Source organism: Synchiropus splendidus, chromosome 1, assembly GCF_027744825.2.
Source record: "Synchiropus splendidus isolate RoL2022-P1 chromosome 1, RoL_Sspl_1.0, whole genome shotgun sequence".
NCBI lineage: Eukaryota > Metazoa > Chordata > Actinopteri > Syngnathiformes > Callionymidae > Synchiropus > Synchiropus splendidus.
In genome coordinates, this window is record NC_071334.1 from 37,812,211 (window position 1) to 37,831,225 (window position 19,015).

The window sequence follows — 19,015 nt, forward strand, 5'->3', positions numbered from 1 at the left end:
GGACACCACAGTTGATAAGATAAGACTCCTGAATGAGAAGGTGTGTCCAATTCATGATACAAAGTATCTTGTTAATGAGAAACTAATACCATTTTCACATGATAGGTCCTTCAAAACATTGAACTGGCACAGGAAAGACAGAAGAAATCTTACGCTATGCGTAAGAAAAAGTCTGTTCGAGTGTGCACAGTCAATGTTGGAGATGATGTCCTCATCTCAGGAAGCCCCAAAGATCGGTTTCGTTCAGCGGCCATGTCCAGTCAGCATGAGGGTCCCTTCACTGTTACCAGCATCTCTTCAAAAGGCGTGGCAACAGTGAGAAAAAGTGATGGGAAGCACCGGATGCTCAACATAAAGCGCCTCAGGCCATATAGGAGATTGGAGAGTATGAATTTTATTTCAAATTTCTTCCTCATTTTCACCTCAAAAATCTTGTCAACCACTCATGTTTTCTTTGTTATTAGGTCTTAGTCGTCTGAGCAAGATAGCGTTTTGGCATGACCACCCATATTGGACTGATAAGCAGGATGATCATCTTTACGCTTCATGTGGAGAGATATGGGAGCAGAAGTTGGGTCCTCTTCAGGATAAACTGGCAAGTGATATCTCTATCTGTTTTCCATGGCAAAAAGATTTAATTAGCTAAATCCTAATATATTCACTAATGGCATGGTGTGATCTTGCATTCTAGTTGTCCTATGTACTGGACACCAGTCGTCCTGCAAAGGAACTTATTGTCAAAGATGGCAATCTCTGTCTTGTTCGCGAGGAATTCTGGACTTTGGGCCTTCCACGATGCATGGATTCATCTGTATGTTTATTTAGATCTTTGTATTTAAGGAAACTTAAAAGAGTCATAATGTCTTAAACATAGAATGATTTCTTTGTCTTGATCCATTCTCTTTTAGATTGGAAATGCCTGCCTGAGGCTCATTCAAGAAGCTGCTCAGCAATATGTAATTTTTTAAAATTCAAATTCAAAATTTACAGTATATACATATTGATGTCTGATTTACTCAGGGGAAGGACGTTCATATTGTGGATATGTTTGTCGTGCCCACCTGGAAGTTGGATCATGTAGACCCCTTAGTTGGTCTGATGGTGAGTTATTTCACTATTAAGATTGAATGTTTCCGACATGAAAATGTAATGACTGTCTTGTTTTTGTTTTGTTTTTGTAATGCCAGGACAACATGAGATCAAAGGATGTCATTATGTTTCCAGCATGGAGTCGTCAACAGAACCAGTCAGATCACTACTTGCTATGTGTTGAGTGAAAAATCATTCATCAAATTCATTCAACTCCTGCAATGTTTATGTGCCTGTGTAACTGTTATATCCACATTTGTCCATTGCAGGGGTTACTGGTTAAAGAAAAAGAGATCCTCTTTTTGGATTCTCTTCTTCCTCATGGTTTTGGAGATGAGTCATATAGAGCAATCTTTAGGTGGATATTAAACAATGTCGTCGTTGGTCCTGTCCTACAGCATCGTTGGGGAAATAAGCCTTGTTCACTGGCTTTTGGTTTGTATTGGAGCCTTGTTCCGTGGCTCATGGTTTGTATTGGAGCCTTGTTCTGTGGCTTCTGATTTGATTAGCCTTGTCTTGCAACAAGCAGTTCATATTTTAGCCTCGTTCAATGGCTATGGGTAAGAACCTTCAAATAATTTGGTAAATTAGTGGTTATATGGTATGTAACTGTGCTCTCATTGTTATTTCCTAGACGAATCGCCACATCACTTGATACTGGACCATGGCGGGAGAAAACTGGCAGTGACTTTGATGTACACATCTAATTGGCATAGCCAACTTAATTTATTTCAAAATCTAAATTGATGTTATGTTGTGTTTTTTAGGGCTTTCCTCAACAAACCTCCTCCAACCACTGTGGAGTCATGATGCTCATGGTAAACATGTCCTTGCATATTTATCTCATCCATTCTCTAAATGTAAACATCTGTTTTTATTTGACAGTACGCTCTCTGCATTTGCACCGACCGTCCATTTCACTTTTCTGAGGTGAGTTTAAATCATGTGTCAGTAAGCAAAACATTACCTTCTTAATTTGAATCAAATTTTAATGCGTCTTTCAGAGTGACATGGTGTCTGTCCGCAAGTGGTGGTGTGTGCAGCTAATGGAGAGGTTCTCCATTGAAGGGTAAGATAACATTTCAATCAGTCATTTGAATTGTACTGATCAAATAATGAATTAATTGGATTATTCTAAAGGCATGGTCAGCGATTTGCCTTCTGGACCCAGGAGGCTAAAGAACTGCTCCGTGGTGGACTTGAGCCTCTTCTTCGGCTGCCCCGCAGAAGGGCCTGGAACAATCCAGTTTTGGTATTCCCTACACTTGAATAACACCAGTACTAGCAATAGTATCTTGTGTTTTGGGGTGATGGCAATATGTGCTATTTTACTTTGCTGCAGGATCAGTCGACAACTGTGCAGGATCTCTACCTGGCCGTCCAGTGGATAGATGAAAACCCAGGTGTCTTCAAGAGTAAGTGGAGGGTGCCCGCATTCCATGGTATGACAGAGCAGGAGCAGGAGGACGCTGTTAGGCGTCTGCTGGAGGACAATGGAGATGGCACTGATGCCAGGGATCCTTTCATGTTCGTTTTTGACGACATGGACGACATGGAAACGTTTATGAATGAATGTCGTGATCAGAGAGACCTGAGAGTGAATGTTGAATGTGTTGCAGATAATAGTGAGTAGATGAAGGTCTGTTTTGTCTGGTGAACTGCTCGGGCATTTGTTAATAATGGTGTGTTTTGATGTTTTGTATATAAAATAAGTTTAATCATTTATAAATAATGTTGGTGTGTTTTCATGTTTTGTTAATAAAATGTAATCCTCAGAAAAGTTGTGATTCAATGAAAAAGACGTTTGTCTTGTCAAATGAACCACTGAGACCTTGTTGGCAAGATAGAAAACTGCATGCAAATTGCAGAGAAAGATCCAATTATTTTAGCCGAAATCTTGTTAAAATATCCGAATTGTTGAATACAAGTCAAATGTAGTGATATATATATATATATATATATATATATATATATATATATATATAAAATAAGGTTAAAATACAGTTAATACGTCGGCGGAGTACTTTAGTAATTCAAATTCCGCTTCTCTTGATGAAATACGAGCGTGTAGTGAGGCGTGGCGTCATGACGTTGCTAATTTTATTCTAATTTATGTGTCAAGCAGCTACACCCATGTGCGCATGTGGACAGGAAACTACGTCTTGAAACACCCATGTGCGCATGCGGACAGGAAATGACGTCATAAAACGGAGCCCTGGAAGCAAAACGGGATGAAGAAGCAAATAGGGCAGTGACAACCATATTAGGTCAGTACATCCACTCCATTTTGCCAGCACGTGCGCACAAGTTCAAACTAAGTTCAAGATGGCCACTTTCTCATGACTTCAAGCGAGCGCGCCTACAAGGTCATTCTTAGATCCAAGCACACAGCTGTTCGTGAGTTCAAACGCGCACGATCAAAAGCATACAGGTTCACTAAAGTTCGAAACATTAAACAATTAATGATAAAAAATCAGAAACAATATCAAATATTATTTAGCAGGTCCATTAATGATAAAAACAGAAACAATATCAAATATTATTTAGCAGGTTTTGATTATAATATTTTCGAACTTCCAGTGTATACAACAGAAACCAAAGTCAAAATGATCTGTATTGACTTCAAGAGTTTTTCCCACTGCTGATAAAATATATTATACTAATATAGAAGAGTTGTGGCAGCCATGTGGGAAAGTGGTTCTCTGATGTGGCTGGGACCAGCTGCAGCCCCACTGAGCCCCTCGAAGGAAAGAACTGTAGATAATGAATGAGTCCTGGGATTGCACTGTAAACTCCTTCACTTCTCTGCTGAACGTTTTCCTGAGAGGGATTGACTTTTTTCAACAGCATCAATAAATTAAACTTTTTTTTTATGTCACTTTTCATACAAAATGCAACAAATGCTCTTCTCAAGAGGTTCGGTCCACTCTCATGGAAGATAAAGACTGTGGACCGTACGCATGCCCTCACGCTCACAGACATCTCGATGCATATGTGCAACACGAACAGATGACCCATCATTTTCTCAGCGCTCACTTGTCTTTTTTCCACCAGGCCACACCTACAGCATTCACAACCTCACCACTCTGCCTGCAGCCCTCTTCTTCACCAGGATACAAGTCCAGGCTGATGGAGACGTATGCAGATGTACATTTTGTGTATCTTTGGTGACTACAGTTGTTTAGTTTTGTCATAGTTTTGTAAATAGTTCACTTTTCTGTGAAGCAGTTCTGTCTTTCAGTGTTGTGTTTATACAGAAAGGGACTTTTTACTGCATATCATTTTGGTAAAAGTGAAGGTTTTATTGTTATTAGGTTGTCAAAAACGTTTTTTGGGTCGTAACGCCCTCATGACTTTAGTAAAATTCTTTTTTCACCTAGCTTCCAGTGTGATTTGATTAATTTTCAAGTTGTATGTACTTATGTCAGTGAAGCAGGTTTGAAAACCACCTGTTTCCAAACTCTATTTTTGGTCCTTAATTATAACTCACTGGCATGTTGACATCTGATGTATCAGCACAAGAACAAATAACAGACTGTGCCCAAGCACTGGTTGCACATGTCCCTTGACCATGCAAGCTCATATCATATTAACAGTCTTGAGGAAGCGTAGTCTTTTCCAGAATGTCCAAATGATAGTCATGTTTGGCCTGGTACAGATGCTGCATTTGACCAGTGACAGAGCTTTATCTGTCCAATGTCAAACCCTTGCTGCATTCTATTGCAGACATCGGGACTCTGGAAGACCTTAGTAGTGTGAGTGCTTCCCATATTTCCAAATGTTGCCTCCACGCTTAACTTGTTACCAAGACAGTTGTAGAGATCCGGGAACAACTGACCAATGAAGCCAATTCATGACGTCACATGCAAACTCGAATTAGTGACTTGACTTTCTCTATAAACTGCGTTCTAAATTCCCGTCTGTGAGAATCAAGATCATAACTGGCGACAAGACAAAAGGTGAACCCTCAACAAGTTGCGCCCAGAATCTTGAATGAATCATCTTCTTTCTTCATCTGTACATCACCCTCTGCAGGGCTCCAACCATGCATCAGATGAAGGAGATGCAGTACTGTTAAGTTGAGTGGAGTCAGTGTTTTTTTAAAAATAAAGAAACAAGATGGGGAAAAAAGTGCAAAGTCAGCATGTTTATTTCCCCACATTGATAATTCAATAAAGATAAATGAGATGTGATACACACAGGTGTGTCTACACAGTGTACTTGAGATTTACGAGTCACCAGACTCCAGGTGCATTAGATGAGCTGATATGAGCTGCAGAGGCTGTAGCTCCGAGTTTTCTTCTGCAGCGCTTTGTTGTGCAGATCTGCTGATACAGGTGTTCCTCCTCTGACCGTGAGCGTGGGGCATTAGGAAAAGCAAGCTGATTTCAGGTGGACACCTGGGGAGCACCGTGGATGAGCATCAATGTGTTGCATCCTGTCTCTCTGTGGAGGTCATTTCTGACCACCTGCAACACTTGATGTGTGAAGCAAGGCAGTAGGCACTTGGCAATGGAAGAATAGAAAGCATTGTCTTCTCAAGTCAGACTGGGCTTCTTATCTATTGTACTGTTGCTGACCATGTCAAGCCTGGACATCTTCTGATGAGCAGGCGGCGCTTGACTTAAGTTTGAGATCAGAAACCAGATCGTCCTCGCCGGAGCGAGAGTTGAGCCAGACGGCCGGTTGACTGGAGCTGGAGCGCGATGATGAGGAGCTGGAGGAAACTGACCCGGTCTGACACCGGCTATGTTTCCTGATGAGACACCAGCAGTTCAACTCATTCAACTCACACAATGTGTTCTGGTCTCGAGTCGGGTGAGGGTGCAGGCCGCCAAACCACTTCTGAAGACCTTGCATGGTGAGCAGACCCAGCCGGACCAAGGCGTGGGCCGCTGCCACTGCTGTACGTTAGAATCCGCAGACCATGTCCTTAGTGGTTTGAGCCCCGCCTCCAAGCACTTGGAGAAGGTGCGAGGAACTAGAGTGCTGTATGTACACCTGACCCTCTAGCCCAAACCGAAGAAACTTCCTATTACTTGGCCATACCGTATTGTGGAAGTAGTCGTCTACAAGATCTATGGAGGTCATCCACTCTCACACTCTGACAGACTCCAGGAGTCTCCTGGTAGTCCGGGTCCGCTGTCTGGTCATAAATTGGTTGAGGAGACTGAGGTCCAGAACAGGTCTCCACTCTCCTGTCTTCTTGGGTTCCAGAAAGTACCTGGAGTAAAACCCATTGTAGGAGGATTGCTATATTATTATTTATTAGTTTTTTGACCCCTGTGGTTCATATTGTGGCGAAGCTGAGGAAAAAGAAAACTCCTTGGGTCCAGAAACGTCCCCAGGTACAGTTCTGGCGTCAGGGATAAGGAGGCAGAGAAACCGTGACTATACTGCTCGGTCCCCTGAGACGATGATCAGTGAGTGAACAGTGCCGAAAACGCGTTCTCAGCCAGAGAGATGTTTTTCAGACCGATAAACATAAAGAAGTCTATAACTCTCTGAAACCACTTCAGACTGGTTGAATTAGTGCTGCACCTACTTGATAGACCCCTTCTGCTTTCGTGGCATATGAAATTTACATGTTCTGAAGCTATTCTGATCAGTGTGTGAAAAGTGCAAAAAACGCATTTTCAGCCCGAGTGAATGTGGGTTTCGGAACGAAAACAATGTTGATAGATGATGTGATGGTGATGGATATACCCCCACAGGTCCACTCCCTATGACCTATCCTGGAAGTTTTCAATCGTTCCTTTTTTCCATCTTTCTTTGACCATAGTCCGAGTGCAGCAGAGATGGGAGGAATATTGTGGTCAGAGGGCAAAGCCCTCGCTTCACCAGCTGGTCTCTCACACGGACCAAGAACTTGACCGAGCAGTAGAAGTAGTAGAAGAGGAGGCCACATGGTGATGGATGCACCTCCGCCAGGCACCTCGCATGACCCAGCTGGAGGGCTCCGTCGCCTGTCCCATCCCTCAATGACCAAAGTTCGGGTGTAGCAGAGATGGGAGAACCTGAGGCTAACGTAGAGATGAGCTAGGCGGGGCTCCGCCCGTAACTCCAGGTTCGCCAGGCAGGTCAACTTGACTAGAGAAGCGTCACGAAAGTAGGTGAAGATTGACCGTAGGTGAAGATTGAGTGGCCTGTCTCTAATCACAGAGTGGTGGCGTGCCAAGAGACCTGCTGCTATCTCCAAACGCCAGGTCTCACGCCAGTCCGGCCTACTCAATGTCTTGCACCAACGACGGAGCCCCCAAGGTCGCGCAAAATGTTGTTAGTCCGAATGTAGTGAAGTGGCACCAATAACCCTCCAAACAGTGGGTCTGGGCATCCCCCTGGGGCCCTCTCGTTGCCAAATCAGGTGCTTCCCTGCTCCGGCGACTACACAGGGGAACCTGACGCCATCCCACAGCCACAGCACTAGTTTGAGCCCAACGTGGAAGAACTAGGCACTAATAACCGTCCATATTTGGAGGGAGAAACCGCCAGTGGAGAAACGTTTGGCCCATGACGAAGGGCTGCGGAAGAGAATTATTCTTTCATCTATTGGCCAGAGCTGCTGGAAGCACCTGTTAACAGGACAACGTGAGGCAAAGAAGAAGCTGCTACGTCAGACAAATAGAAATCTGCAAAAGTTGAGGTGGAAGTCCCGGAGGCTGCTTGGTAGGTTTCTGCCAAAGAAACTCCTCTGAAGGCTGCTATCGATGTTGCCCCTTTTCACCACCTGTCAGAGTCACCCACAGCTCATTTGTTTTCCTGAAGGCCTTGACTCCATTCAGACTAGCTCTCAGTGCCCTCACGGGCCACACCTTGTACAAGCTCCAGTGGTTCTCATCATTCATTTGTTACCTCAGAAGACGCACAAAGAAATTTGGGAAAAACGACTAATCGAGAAGGCACATAGTTGTCCAAACCATCCTGATGGAGGCCAGGACCAGGAGGAGAGCTGCTTTGTCAGCCACCAGCTCCAAAGCTGTCTGATCAAGTGGCTCTAAGGGAGCTTCAGAGAGAGACTTTGATGCCAATTGAAGATCCCAATAGGGCCAGATGCATCTGGAAGTGGGTCTGAGTCTTCGAGATCCCTGCAAGAACTGGACTAGCACTGGATGTTTACCCAACGGACAGCAGTCCACACCCATTGAGCATTATATGCTTTGAGTGTTGCGTGTGATTTAGCATTTCGAATAGTGAACTGCACCTCGGGGGCAGAGGACTGCCTGCTAGCCTTGAAGTAGCCATGCTTTGAGGGGACGGCCCAGGATCGACGGTCCCCTCATAATTTCTGCCCACTGATGCAGGACTGTTTGCAGGACTTGAACAGGTTGCAGCACACCCTCGTGTGAGTACTCCAGAACACCTCCCGGGACTCTGGAACACCTATGAGGTCATCTTGACCACAAGGCTTAACCGCCAGCCTTGCAATGCGGCCTGACCTGAGAACCATGGGCAATTACCATGGCCGTCCATACCGGATGTCTGACTGGCACCGCCGGCTCCTTTGCCAGACGGCCGTCAAGGAGATCCACATTTTGCTGCACGAAACCGCCTGCAATGTCAAGGGCGATGTTGCTTCAGTATGATGGAAGGTGGTGTGCCCAGAGTATTGTCGATATCTCGGATGGCCAAGGCCTCACACTGGACCTGTCTATGAGAGTTGCTGCGCCACCGCCACGCCTGGGGTCTATCCAGCCTGAATGAATGAATGAATGGGTTGTGAAGATGTAGCATTAACAACCCCTCATACATGGGGTGTAATTTTACACTCTGGGTGGCAGGAGCTGCTGCCTCGCCTTTGCCACCTTAAGCTGAAATAAAAGTGGCATTAACAACCACTCATATATGGAGTGTAACTTACACTCTGGATCAGCAGGAACTGCGTTGCCCTCTTTTAGCCACTATACGGCTGAAATAGATAGTGGCATTAACAATCCTCCATACAGAGAGAAAAAAATATTTACTGAGCAGCTACAGTCAGGGTTCTAGTCTGAGGGAGTTTATTCACAAATGAACAGATAGTGATGCAGGAATCCTGTGGATCTCGGCACGCTGCACACTCCACAGCACTGGAATGAAGCAGATACTGGTGTCCCCGAGCCAGTGCTGTGAATGAGGGCCTTCTGGTCGCTGGGTTCGGCTGCTCCTGAAGACAGAAAGAAAAGAGGGAAGGAGGATGCAGACACATCAGAAAAATAGTGGTCAGCAAAAGTAGAGATTGATGACCAAGAAGCTGCCTGGCAGATTTCTGACAGAGATACTGCCTTGAAAGCAGCCACAGATGTTGCCTGGCCTCGGGTCGACTGTGCTCTCAGGGATTCCTGTGACTGTTTTCCCGCTGTCTCATAGGCTTTCATCATGGCAATTCTAAGCCAATGTGACAACCTGTGAGGGGACAGTGCCAGCCCCTTATTACCACCTGCGAGAGCCACCCACAGACTGTCCGTCTTTCTGAAGGGTGGGACTCAATCCAGTTTAGCTTTTAGCGCACTAACCGGACACATTTTGTGTAAATGCTCATGCTCCTCCTGCTGCTAACTCATGCTAGCTCCTGGGAGGCCTGACCAAGTGGCTCAAAAGGGGCTTCAGACAGTGAATTGAGTACCAGCTGCAGGTACCAGTAGTGACATAAAGGTCTTGAGGTAGGTCTAAGCCTTTTCACACCTCTCATGAAACGGCTCACTAGACGATGCTCGCCGATGGGGTGGCCGTCCGGACCATTGTCTGGCATGGAAAGGGCTGCTACATGAACCCGTAATGTAGCTCTGCTCCGACCATTGTTAACCAGTTGAAAGAGAAAATAGAGGATTAGAGAAACAGGGGCCGATTCTGGGGAGGCTGACTGGGTACCACACCACCGGGAAAAAAAATTGTCGAATTAGTATTGTATGCTCTGAGGGTTGACGGAGCTTTAGCGTTCTGAACAGTCTATTGGACATCAGGGGACATGTGACTGATTGTTAACCCAAACCTTGAGGGGTCGTCCTTGTATTGGGGGAGCCCTCGGGGTTCCTGATGCTTGCAGAAGCGCTGACATCGATGGAGGGAACTCCCAGGGCCCTTTGATCCGGATTTGACACATCTCTGGATACCAGCTGGAGCTGTCTGGAGCTACGACAATCATTCTCACTCTCGGCAGCTGAATTCTCCTCATCAGAGAAAGAAGAAGGCAAGGAGGAGGAAGGGCAAACAGGAGGCCTTCTGAGCCCAGACTGAGTCCAGCATGACCCCCACGGACGTCGTGCTCTGTCTGGCACTGGGACTCTGACTGGGAGTGCGCTTTTCAGGAGGTTTACTCTGAGCCTCAATTGCACGATGTGCTCCAACACCAAGCTGGTGTGTGCTCATGACTCCTGTTTCGACCTGGCTAGAATCAACCAGTAGTCCAAGTACGTCAGAATTCGTAGACCTTGTCTTCTTAATGGATCGAGCCCTGCCTCCACGCACTTTGCGAAGGTGCGAGGCACTAGAGTGTTGTATTATACCTGACCCTCGAGCCCAAACCGGAAAAACTTCCTGTGACTCGGCCAAAAAAAGATCGCTTTGGCACTAGCTCGATTACTTCCTTTGACAGGAGAGCGCGGACCTCCTCCATCAGAAATGACCGCTGGTTCTCTGAGTTCACCCACGTCCACGTGGTCTCGCAGAACCTGGGGTTTGACTGTGAAACTGAAGGGCGTGTCAATAACCGAGTATCTTCTCGATCCAAATGGGCAGATGAGGAGACAGGCACGTTCAATTCGGAAGATACTCTGTCAAGACAGGCGCCCTAAGCACAGGAGCGGACTCGGCCTCCTGGGCAGGTCCAGGTCGAAAGGGCCATCGGTGCTCAGCGCCCAATGTTCTTCAAAAACAGACTCGCTTTTGTCAGCTGGGGAAGTAGGGTCCCAAACTTGCAGTGTAACTTGATCTGACACTGCAAGTCTCCTAAGATTGAGAGCCGAGGGACCGGCCCAATCATCCTCAGAAAGAGATGACTCTGTAGATGATGATGTCCTGCCTGGCTCTGTGAGGTTTGGAGGGCTGCAGAGAACAGAATCACAGACAGACATCGCATCAGACATCATACGAGGGAGCTGAGAACAGAACATGTCTGGCATGCAGCTCCTACTGTGTGATCCTCTGAAGTGGTGGCTTTCATGGTCCTGTGGCGACCCCTGCTGGAAACTGCCGAGTCTGAGGAATAAAAAGAGTTAATGGCAGAATAGAAACTCTCCCAACTTTCGGCTGGAACCGGGATCTGTTGAGAGACGGGATAGAGTTATTTAACACCTATGCTTCTTATTGTGGCGAAGCTGAAGAAAAACATAACTTCTTGGCTCCAGAAACTTCCCCAGGGACAGTTCTGTCGTCAGGGATAGAGACCGTTACTATAATGCTCTGTCTCCTGAGATCATGTCAAACAAAAACGAATTTTTGAAGCGGGAGTTCACACTGACTGGAACCAGGAGAAAACTTGACGGGTGATAAACCCTAATTTTGGGCAGAGAAGAAACAGACCCGATACCAAAGTAATGGATCTTATTTTTTATTCAGGTTAGACTTTGGTTTCGATGCATAGTTTTAGATACAAAGTCCTTCCTACGCTTTTGGAGAGAGCAGAGGTGAGAGCAGCTAACTGGTCTCTCCAAGAGGAGCAGCAATGATCAGCGCGGCTATTATACGGCTGTTGCCTCCGGGCGGCGCCTGTGTGTGGAGGAGGCGGTTCAAGCAGAGCACCACGCCGACAGACTGTTGAATCTCCAAAATCTGTTGGAAACTGGTGAGTCTGCGGAATAATAAGAGTTAATGCCAGAGTTGAAACTCTCCTGACCTTTGGCTGGAACCGGGATCTGTTGAGAGACAGGAAAGAGTTCTTTGACGCCTATGCTTCTTATTGTGGCGAAATTGAGGAAAAACTAAACTCACTGGCTCCAGAAACTTCCCCAGGCACAGTTCTGGCCTGAGGGATAAGGAGGCAGAGAGACCGTTACTATACTGCTTGGTCTCCTGATGTCAACCAAAAACACATTTTTGAAGCCGGAGAGCTGCCACTCGAGTTCGCACTGACTGGAACTGGAACCGGAAGACAACTTGGCGGGACCCGATACCAAAATAATGCATCTTATTTTTATTCAAGTTAGACTTTGGTTTAGATGCATACTTTTAGATACAAAGTTTTCTTCCTACGGTTTTGGAGGGAGCAGAGGTGAGAGCAGCCGACTGGTCTCTCCAAGAGGTGCAGCGATGATCAGCGCGACTGTGACCCGGACGGCTGCGCTCAACCCGGGCCTTTTGACCAGCGACGCTGCAAAACCAAACCTTCCACCTGGCAGTAAGCTCCGTACCTGACCACGTGCGGTCCTAGTGCCAGTGGAGTGTCAGAACTGCGCCAGGAATAGTCCGCATTGAATTGGACGAGCAGTGGATGTTTACCCAACAGACGGCGGTCCACACCCTTTTGGCATTATATGCTTTGAATGTTGCGGTTGCTTTAGCATTTCGAATAGTGAACTGCACTTCGGGGGGCAGAGGACTGCCTGCTAGCCTTGAAGTAGCCACGGTTTGAGGAGACGCCCCAGGATCGGAGGTCCGCTCATAATTTCTTCCCCCTGCTGCAGGACTGTTTGGGAGGGAGGCAGGCTCCAGGGACAGCTGGACACAAACATATTCTAGGAATATTACACAAGCCTTTCTACTTCACTGGAAGTGCCAGGGCACTCCGCAAAATGTGATTGTGAAATTACAGATGCGTGAGTGAGTGACTCTGTAATTGTGAAATTACAGCCGGAGCTGGGGCATCTGGCACATCAAGAGATGAAGCTTGAGACTTGAAGACGAGCGGAGCGCCTCGTCTGGACCATGCAAACTTCAGGCAGGACTGAGGTCTCATCGCAGTCAGGAGAGAACGATTGTTGCGCGTCCTGATGCACCGGTCTTTCATAGCTAGTGATGCTGACATCCTCCTATTCACGGGAGCAACGCCGTTTAGCTTCAGTCGAGCACCGAGGCATGTCAGACTTCATCCGGTAAACTGCAGTGTCGCCGTCTGCCTGTAAATTCTTACCGGTCACATGCGCCGCCGGAGTCGGCGAATCTGGCACACCAAGCGAAGAAGCTTGAGACTTGAAGAGGTGCGGAGCTGCTCATCTGGACGACGGAAACTTCAGGTAGGACTGAGGTCTCGTCGCAGTCACGGCAGAGACTTGTCGCATCCGCGCAGGAACGGATTTAATCGCAGGAAACTCAGCACTTGTCGCGCTCCGTGCGTGGACTTTGGGCAGCAGCTTCTCCCGGGGCAGTCGGCTGACCGGAGGAAATTTCTGTTTGTGTGGAAAATGTGTTTTAAATAAAAGCATTGCTTGAAGCATAGTATTTGCGTTTTTTTTTTTTTTTTTTTCGGATTGAATTCGCTCCTTCTTCCAACAAATCGGATGATGACACGGCAACATAACAAGAGCGCCCCCAAGTTGTGACCCCAAATAAGCCCATGACACATGATAACTTCTCCTGCACCTCAAATTATTCACGTCTTCCAACTTCTCTCCCAAAGCCCATGTCCCCAAAACCACCATAAACACTTAGGCGAGTCCTAAACAAAACTAAACAAAAACATGCCTCTTTACGCTAAAGAATAAGAAAATAGCAAGCACCTTGGTCCAAAACTCCTCTTCCACTTTTTGAACATAGTCTTTCAGATACACTGGGGGATTCCTGGTCCTTTTTGGTCGTACTCTTCCTTGAGACGGTGAGCCTACCAGGTCACTGTCTGTTTGCTTTTTTTTTTGTTTTAAACTGACTTCTTCACTGTTTCCTTCACTTGTCTCAGTCTCCAGTGAGATCCCAACCCCAAGTGGATTCTCCACTTCGACATCCTCCACAGTGGGTGCGGGTCTCTGTCCTTTTAAAATGGACCGACTGAAAAGCTGGTCTACGTGTCTTCTTACAGTTTTCCCATTTCCCAGCGCCACTGTGTAGGCGACTGGTCCTGTGCATTCCTGTATTAACCCTGGAACCCACTTAGGCCCATAACCATAGTTAATCGTGAACACCCGGTCACCTGTCTGAAAACATCTGAACTGAGCATGTTGATCATGCTGAACTTTCTGGTTTGCCTGTTTCAGTTCCATTTTCTTCTTCATATTTGGGTGTATCAGATACAACATGCACCTCAATTTCCTCCCCATCAACATTTCTGCAGGAGACGGTCCTGTGGTTGACTGTGAAGTAATCCAATAACTGAATAAAGCTCTACTCAGTTTGGTTTCCAGAGAATCACCCGATGTTTTTTTCATCAACTGTTTGAACGTTTGTATCGCTCTCTCTGCCATCCCATTAGAAGAAGGATGATGCGGTACAGATGTGACATGAGTGATCCCATTGCGTGCCAAAAACTCTTTAGTGTGTTCACTCACAAAACACTGGGCATTATCTGACACTATCATTTTTGGGATACCATTAGTGCTGAAAGTGGCCCTCAAGCAGTTCACAGTAGCCACTGCAGATGCTGACGAAACAGGGTAGACCTCCAACCACTTCGAATGTGCATCAATCACCACCAAGAACATCTTTCCCATGGACGCCCCAGCATAATCAACATGAAGTCGTCATCACGGTTTTCAGGCCACTCCCACGGGTGCAGCGGTGCACAGGCCGAAGCGTTCTGGTGTTCCTGACAAGTGGAACACGATTTGACCAGACTTTCATATCACTGTCTATATTAGGCCACCACATGTAGCTACGAGCCAAACCCTTCATTTGACTCATTTCAGGGTGCAATTGATGCTGCTTCAACATCAGACCACATCCTTTTTCCGGAATCACCACACGACACGCCCACAGTACACACCCATCTTGTTCACTCAGCTCCTGTTGCTTCATAGTGGGCAAGTACGAGGTCTTTACTGGTTCACTTACGAAGCTCTTCCGAGTTGACCACTGAACTCAGATCCTGCTCTACCATCAATTCCTGGTCTTCTGAGTCTGGATCCCCAGGTTTCTCTGGAAGTGGAAGTCTACTGAGACCATCTGCGTTTGCATTGTCCTGTCCACGTCGGTACACCATGGCATATTTATATGCTCTTAAAATAATAGCCCGTCTCATGATCCTCTGAGAACTAATGTGTGGCACAGCTTTTCCTTCATGAAACAGACTGATTAAGGGCTTATGGTCTGTGTACAAATCACAAATTTACGTTAAGTACTGCACCCCAAAAATGACTTCTAAGCCCTCTTTATCCAACTGCGAATAGTTTTTTTCTGCTGCTGTGGGTGTGCGCGAGGCATAACCCATAGGCCTTTCTGCTCCCCCTTCCAGCCTGTGTGCCAAGACTGCCCCCACCCCATAAGGTGAGGTATCACATGACAGTACCAGTTGGTTTTGTTCATCGTAATGAACCAACACTTGACTGCTTTGTCGTAACTTCTTTGCCTGTTAAAAAGCCTTTTCTTGCTCAATCTCCCACCTCCATTTCTCATCTTTCCTCAGTAACTTGTGTAATGGAGCCAGCACAGTAGACAAGTTCAGCAAGAATTCGTTATAAAAGTTTAGCAGACCTAAAAAAGCTTTCACCCTCGTATAATGCTAAGGGTCAATTTGACCCATATCCGTTTTTGTGTTAAAAAAGTAGTGGTTATCCTTACTTTTTCTTCATTAAATTTTGTGACTTTTCCTCATCAAGGGTCATGAACAGGTGTGTAAACTCTGGACACTTTGATGTCTAGTGACATGTCTTTACAGAGTTTGTATACAAAGATGATATTGCGGGTCATTTTGACCCGGATTCTTTAATGTGGGTAAGTGGCTGTTCAGATAAAAAATAAACACGTCTTTTTGATATACCTATTTAGACTGCCCAGCTATGTGTATTTTGATTGCCTCTGAATAGCCATTTGGACCCAGCTGTGTGTAGAGGAGAAACTTTCTCTCCCTTCTTCTTGTCAGTGTTCTCATGTATTCTTTTTGACAAACACACCAAAAATGAGCTACAGAGGGTTTACAGTACATGCCCAACAAGCCCGCCAAGTATGGCATCAAAATATGGGTGGCCCTGTGATGCAAAATCTGGCTATGTCTGGAAAATGCAAGTATACACTGTAAAGCTACCTGGAGAAGCACCCGAGAAGAATCAGGGGATGCGTGTGGAGCTGGAGATGACATAACATAACATCACATGTGATATCACATTATTATCTCCTTGGAAATTAACTTCAGAGGAGAAAGCTGAACAGTGGGAACAGTCAGAAGAAATAAGCCAGACCTTCCCAAGGAAATTCTGAAGGTGCAGGGCAGACCTCTGCATTCCTCAATATTTGCTTTCAGTGACAAAGCAACAGTTGTTTCACACTGCCCAAAGACAAACAAGAATGTTCTTGTAATGAGCAAAATGCACAGAGATGCATCTCTCAGCATAAGAGAAGACATGAAGCCACAAATGATCCTGGACTACAACTCCACCAAAAAAGGAGTTGACAATCTGGACAAAGTCACAGCAACATACAGCTGCCAGCGCAAGACTGCCCATTGGCCCTTGGTGATTTTCTACAACATCGTGGATGTGTCTGCTTACAATGCCTATGTCCCATGTACTGAAATCAACCAGCAGGTGAATGCCAGCAAACTGTACCAACGTCGGCTTTTCCTGGAAGAACTTGGCAAAGCACTTGCCACTCCCAAGATGCAGAGTCGAGCCAGGCCACCTCGATGCCCAGCAGCTGCCGCTGTCATCGAAAAGGTCAAGCTCACATCACCCAACCAATCTGCAATGGATGCATTGGATACAGGTGTGAAGAAACGGAAAAGATGCCAGATCTGTCCGTCCCGAGATGAGAGAAAAACAAGTACCTGTTTTGTGAAATGCAAGAATTACATCTTTAAAACGCACACAGTTACCTTCTGTCCATCATGTGGAGAGCAATGAACATGTTGAACATTAAAAAATGGGGCAAGTTAAATGAAAATAAAAGTGTTCGTGAGGAGGGAAAAACTTAAATTGCTCTTAAATACAGTGTTGAAATTGAAAATGTGTTCTATGTCTCTTTTACAAATGTTTATATAATCTAAAATGAAGATGTTATTGGTTCAATCTTTTTTTTTACTGTTTTGAGTGGATTTACACAGTGTGTGTCAAAATGACCCGCAACAGAATCAATGTAATTTTTTTTCAACATAATACGAGGGTTAAGTTCGCTCACAGAACGTGCTACCAGAGCGTCCTGGACTGCTTTGACCTTCGCTGGCATTGGATGCAGGCCTGTCCTGTCCACCTGATGACCCAAGAATGTTAATTTGTTTTCCATGAACTGACATTTGCTCCGTTTCAACCGCAGCCCTTTATCCTCCAACCTCTGCAGCACTTCGTTGAGTGTTTGCAGATGAGAGCTGTCATCTCTTCCTCTCAATATAATGTCGTCTAAATACACTGCCACATTTGCCATACCTTGGAGTACATTCTCCATGGTGCGTTGGAAAATAGCAGGACTGGAGCTTAGTCCAAAAGGCAGACGTTTATATGTAAAAAGACCTCTGTGAGTGTTGACACTCACAAACGTCCTTGATTCCTCTTCAATGACTATTTGCTGATATGCATGGCTCATGTCGAGTTTTGTGAACTTCTGCCGCCCTGCCAGGCTTGCCATCATATCCTCCATTGTAGGAATCGGATACTGTTTGGTCGTGGAGACTTTGCTCACCGTTAATTTATAATCTCCACAAATCCTTGCGCTACCATCAGGTTTGAACACAGGCACAATAGGTGCTGCCCATTCAGAGAACTTCACAGGTTCCAATATTCTTTCCTCTACTAGTCTCTGAAGTTCCATTTCCATTTTCTTTTAATGGCAAATGGAACCGACCTGGGTTTGTAAAGGGCGTGGCATTCTGAGCCACATGTATCTTGGCTGTCGTCCCCCTTAATGACCCTAACTCTTCTTTGAATACCTTCTCATGTCGGGAGAGATCGGCAGGGAACTGTCCACCTCATCTGTTTTGTGGACAAACTGCCCGTTTATCTGGAATGCTTTCATCCAGCCTCTGGCCAGAAGACTTGCTCCTGAACCTTTCACAACAATGACAGGCAGCCATTTGATCTGATCATCGTGTTCAACCTTGACCTTAACTGCCCCCACCACTGGAACCTGATGACCTCCATATGTTTTTAACTTTATCTTGCAATCCACTAGTTTAGTGTTAGTTCTGTTTTTCACTAACATGTCAACCATCTGTTGAGCCTTAATAGTGTAACTGCAGCCGGAGTCTACCACAAAAACCACCTTCTTTCCATTTACCCTCAACACTTTTTTAATCGGCTCTACTCTAGGAATGTCCAGTTCCTCACTGCTGCGTCTTTTTTTATCTGTCACTGTAAACATCTCTTCATTTTCACTGTCATCCTTCTCCTGCATGAAATTTGTTCGATGCGTTGTACCTTTCCCCCTTTTTCTTATTTGTTTTGTCTCCCTCACCTCTGTCATACTTTTACAGACTGTCTTTAAGTGACCCACTTTTCCACAGTTTTGACATTTGACCTCCGCAAACCGGCAACCTTTGGCCAAGTGAGTCTCTCCACCACATATGTAGCACCTTCTCGACTCCATGGACATTGCCCGCGTCTCTTCCACTTTATTGACCGGTGATGATCCACTTCCTTGGAGTGAGTCCTTCACACCTCGTAGGTTCACCAAGTCTCTATCTGAAGCGTCCATCGCCAAGGCCACTGTGAATGCTATCTCAAATGTTAGTCCATCCTCCGACAGCAGCTTCCTCTGTATCCTGTCGTCGTTAATCCCACACACCAAGCTGTCTCTCAGCATCACGGTCAGTGTCTCACCATAGTTACAATCCTGAGCCATTTCCTTAGCTCCGCCACGTAGTCACAAACGGTCTCTTCAGTCCTTCCATTCCGAGAGTTAAACTTCCATCATTGCATAATCTCACTCGGTTTCGGATGGA

The 19,015-nt window shown here is 45.9% G+C and overlaps 1 pseudogene; it reads right to left on the reverse strand.

Annotated features, from left to right (window-relative positions):
- Positions 1–14,189: 14,189 nt before the first annotated feature.
- On the reverse strand, positions 14,190–18,016 carry LOC128761040 (uncharacterized protein K02A2.6-like; annotated as a pseudogene).
- Between the last annotated feature and the right edge of the window lie 999 nt (positions 18,017–19,015).